Genomic DNA, 4913 nt, shown 5'->3' with positions numbered 1-4913 from the left:
GAAAAAGCTTCAGTATTATTTTCAAATACAATAACCGAAGGTCACTTTTAAATACGTGGAAATAATTTTTGAAATTTAGTGTACAAATACGACTAGTCTCTGGCTCTCTGCCAGTTTCATTCTATCTTCCAAACTGTTACTTATTCAAGTAACCCTTTCGTATCCAAAAGTTTTTTTTAAGCTCGTCAATATACTTTCTGTACATACCAGTGCCTTTTATTAAATACTGTTTGCTTTCATTCTACCATAAAAATGTTTCATATACTAGTCGCTAAGTTTATATTGAAATATTAGTTCCATTTATTATTGGTTTCATGATTGTGAATCAAAAACCGACAAGCGAGAGTACTAACGTTGAGAAGTGCTTGAAACTGCCAACGATGCAATAGTATATGGCATCGCCTGTTTTCTTACAAAATGGATATTTCCCTCAATTTTCAATGAATTAACCTGAAAATTGCAGGAAATCTTCCTCCAATGTTAAGGAACAAATGTCTCACTGGAAGTTATTTCAACTTTGAAGTTCACTCGATGCTTTTTGTCGTTGAAGCTAAGAAAACATGCTTGCCGTCAGGTCTCCATTTGCAATTAATTATTATTGAACAATTAGCATTTTTAACTTAATTATCCACATCGTAGGCATCGCTAGGGTATAATGCATGTGTATACCAAATTTCAGAAAGTTTCGATAATATTTGTTTGAGTTGAGATGATTTATGTTTCAAAAAATAATTAAATTTGGCAACATTTTCTAATCACTTTTCCCTTTTTATTATCAAAAATATAAATCGGATTGAAAAACTCTAAAGAAAAAAAAGTTCCATCTTGTCATTCTCTACAAGAAAATATTTTTATAAATTTCATTTTTTGAATTTCGAAATTTTGATATCACAAGACGTTTGGACAAAACTTTTTCGCGTTTTCGAGCGCTCGGACCCTTTTCGTTTCTGACCACTCAATTAGAAACGTACACAACTTTCAGGTTTTTTAAATTCTTCGAAATCGTAGAGTATCAACTTGAAAGACATTACAGTTGCACAGTTTTCAGTTTAAATGATTTATAATTAAATAATTTTGAATTAAATACCTCCAATATAATTAAAAATGTTAAACTTGTTAATTTCTAATTTTTTTCTTAGTTTTAAACGAAGTTTGGATTCGTGTAAGTTTCAAGGTTCTGGAATATACATTTTTTCATTTGTAGTGTTTCCCATTAAAATCACTTTTTATCAAAAAATGTTTTAAAATAATTTAATTTTGAAGGTGTATAGTTCAAATTTTTCCATTTTGAATCGTGAAAATATAGGTGAATTAATTTATTTTCGAAAGCTTTGTTTTTTAATTCAATAAAAATCTAGATTTCTAGAATTTCAGAAGCTTTGGCTTCAAAACATTTAATTTAGTTTTAAATTTTTAATTGTCAAATTTTAATTGATTAAATTAAAATTAAATTAATTTCATTTTAATTAAATTAATTTCGAGATTCTTGAATACAAAATAAAATTTTTATCAAGAAATGATGCAAGTTCCATTTCCTTTCATTCCATTTGAAAATTTCACTTTTCAAAATTTTACCTAACCTCAAATATTTTTAATTGTAAGGTTTTCAATTCAAAATCATTTCATAAATTAAAAAAATAATATAATAATACGCTTTCAATTCGACGTATACATTATTATGTATAACATAGCTTTTCAAAATATGATTAATCTGTCTAAGTTTCACATTTTGCATGTCACATGAGTGGTCTAAAATAAATGATTTATTTACAGTTTCTCTACTTTCTGCAAAGATTCTTTCAATATTTTAATATTATTTATTTCTATATTGATTTTCTGTAATGATTAATATAATAATTCCTATTATACTTTCCAAATTTTAGGATATCAATTATTACAGGAAACTATACTAAATTTCCTATATAATTGTTTATATCTTGACAACAAAATTAATTATTATCTCCTGGCTCCAAATCTATCCATTGTTAAATGTTTAGAAAGTTAATAAATAAGTAACTTTAAAGGGATTACAAATTGTGTATCTGTCCTTAAAGTATTGATACCATATTGATACAATTCGCGAAATAACAATGTAATTGCCAATTGATGATGGATAATATTAAACACAAAATATGTATATTTATCTTCATAAATAATCATAAATAAACTCAAAATTTTGCGGGGAAAACTTAAAGTTCAGAAAAACAAAATCTAAATGAGACATAAAACGAAGAACTTACCGAATTTTCCTTAAAAAACAAGAAAACTTTAAGTTATAGGTTAGGAAAAGTTGTCAAAACGTCATATATTTTCATCGCGGGTTGAATGTGCCGTTACAAAGTTCATTTCACTGTAATATAATAACTTAAAACAAACATTTATTAATATTATGTACGACTTAACTTATATCCTTATTATGTCTAATTTATTTGAAAATGATACTACACATACAAAGCGGAATTGTTATATATATCAACACGTATTATAGGTTATGTTTTTTTACATCATGCATACATATATAAAGATAAACATATGTACATATTTATACCTAAAAATAGATATTTTACATGAATCATAACTACAGATAGAAACTATACACAGCCATTTGTAAATGTTTTAAAAAAGAAAAAATAATTTGGGAATTCTCTGAGTTTTCCCTGACATTGATGAATTCATTTTTTATTAAAAAATATAAAATTTCAAAAAATGAATTAAAAAAACTAATTTTTAATAAAATTAAAATGAAAAAAAAATGAATTTTAAACTAAAATGATGAATCTTCAATCAAATTAAATTTTAACCATATATAGTTGAACTTTCAAACCAAAGATAATTTTTTTTTTACTTAAAAACTATCAATTTTCCACCAAATGAATTCTCGAAGAAAAATGGTAAATTTTCAACAACAAAAATAAGGGTTTTCAGGGAAATAGTTCAATTTACAAGCAAAGAAATACATTTTCATTCAAAAATAGAATAGTTAAATTTCCAGTGAAAAATTAATTTTTAACCAATTAAAATGAAATGTTCAACGAAATAGATTAATTTTCTACTGAACAGATGAATTTTCATTGAATAAAATAAAATTTCTATAAAAATATCGATTTTCCATTCAAAAAAATGGAATAATTAAATTTTCAGTTAAGAAAATTAATTCTTAACTAAAATAATCAATTTTGAACATAAAAGAAAAATATTTCATTTGAGTTTTCAACTCAAAAACTTAAAATTTTAACAAAAAATGCAAGAATTAAATTTTCAGTAAAAAAAATAATTTTCAATTTAAAGGAAAGAAGTTTTTTAACAATAAAGTTAAATTTTACAACCAAAGAAATCATTTTTTTTTACTAAAATGATGAATCTTTAACCAAAAATATGAAGTTTTAACGAAATTGTTGAACTTTCATTTAAAAGGTGGAGTTTTTAACTGAAAAGGGTCAATCATGAACCATAAATGGAAGAATTAATTTTCCAGCTAGAACAATAAGCTTTTAACCAAAAAAAGAGGAATCTTTAATAACAATAAATGAATTTTTAATTAAAAAAGATCAATTTTTAGTTTAACAGTTGAGTTTTCAACTAAAAACTTGCATTTTGAACAAAAAATGCAACCATTAAATTTTCAGTTAAAAAATGTAATTTAATTTTTAAAAAGCGAATTTTCAACAATATATTTAAATTTTACAACCAAAGAAAGAATTTTTATTACTAAAATGATGAATCTTCAACCAAAAAAATAAATTTCTAATTTCGTAGTTTTGTACACGATTGGAACCCGAAATATCTATTTGTATCCAAATGAATCATCGTGAAAGCATAAAATCCATTATCTAACCAAATTGTTGAATTTGTAACCAAAAAGACCAATTTTCAACAAAATACATGAATTATCAACTAAAAAAGATAAATGAAAAACAAAATAATTTTCAAAAAAATAAAACAATTATTCAACGAAATAGTTTAATTTTCTTCGAACAATTACATTTTTAGATAAAATCAAATTAATTTTTAGGAGAATAAAATTAATTTTCAACAAAATATTAAAATGTCAACTAAACAGATGCGTTTTCACCTAAGAAGATTAAGTTTCTACAGAAAAATATAAATTTTCTGCAAAAGATGAAAATGCTACACTTACAGTTAAAAACTTAATTTCTAAGTAAAAAAACTAATTTTTTACATAAAGATTAATTTTCTACCAAAAAAAGATTAATTTTTTGCTAAATACATTAATTTTCAACCAAAAATTTGATTTTTTAAAGAAATTTTCCACCGAATAGTTAAATTTTCAACCAAAAAGATGAATCAAGAAAATTAATATTCTACTAAAAAATTTACATAAATTTTTTACATAACATTTGAATTTTCAACTAAAGACAATAAATTTGCGTTGAAACATGATACAGTAAAATTTGCAGTTAAAAAATTAATTTATAAAAAAAAATTGAACAAATAAAAAAAGGTTTTTAATTAAAATGATGAATTATCGATAGAAAAAATGAATTTTTAAGAAAGTAGTTCCACTTTCAACTAAGTAGTTGCATTTGAAACCAAGAAAGATGAAGTCTCAACGAAAAATGTTGTTTCAATCAAAAGAGATGAATTTTTAACAAAAAATGTGAATCCTGAAACAAAACAGATTAATTTTCAACCAAACAGTTGTGACTTTGAACAACAAAAAAATTCAATTTCCACCGAAAAGGATGAATTTTCAACAAAAAAAAACGAATTTTCGATCAAACAGTCGCCTTTTCACCAAATCGTTACATTTTTAACAAAATAATAACATTTAATTTAACTTCAGTTTATTAAAAATTCTCTGCCAGGTTTTCACAGATAACCCTGGATAAACTGTAAATATATCATTTAATAACCAGGTTAAATTTTGAAACCTAAAAAATAGGACACGGCTC

The 4913-nt window shown here is 23.8% G+C and overlaps 1 protein-coding gene across 1 annotated transcript in view; it reads right to left on the bottom strand.

The window, feature by feature from the left end:
• LOC117177209 (pyruvate dehydrogenase phosphatase regulatory subunit, mitochondrial) overlaps positions 1-2499 on the bottom strand; it is a 31853-nt gene extending 29354 nt beyond the window's left edge. Inside the window, exons 1-2 of the mRNA XM_033367756.1 lie at positions 2452-2499; positions 2241-2364 (exon numbers count right to left, since the gene is read on the bottom strand). The gene's annotated coding sequence lies outside the window, so the exon portion shown is untranslated. The remainder of the gene's footprint in view (positions 1-2240; positions 2365-2451) is intronic.
• Positions 2500-4913: the final 2414 nt, after the last annotated feature.

The sequence above is a fragment of the Belonocnema kinseyi genome, chromosome 7 (assembly GCF_010883055.1).
Source record: "Belonocnema kinseyi isolate 2016_QV_RU_SX_M_011 chromosome 7, B_treatae_v1, whole genome shotgun sequence".
Lineage (NCBI taxonomy): Eukaryota > Metazoa > Arthropoda > Insecta > Hymenoptera > Cynipidae > Belonocnema > Belonocnema kinseyi.
Note: the sequence above shows the minus strand (reverse complement) of the source record. Positions and strands in the feature narration are given on the sequence as shown.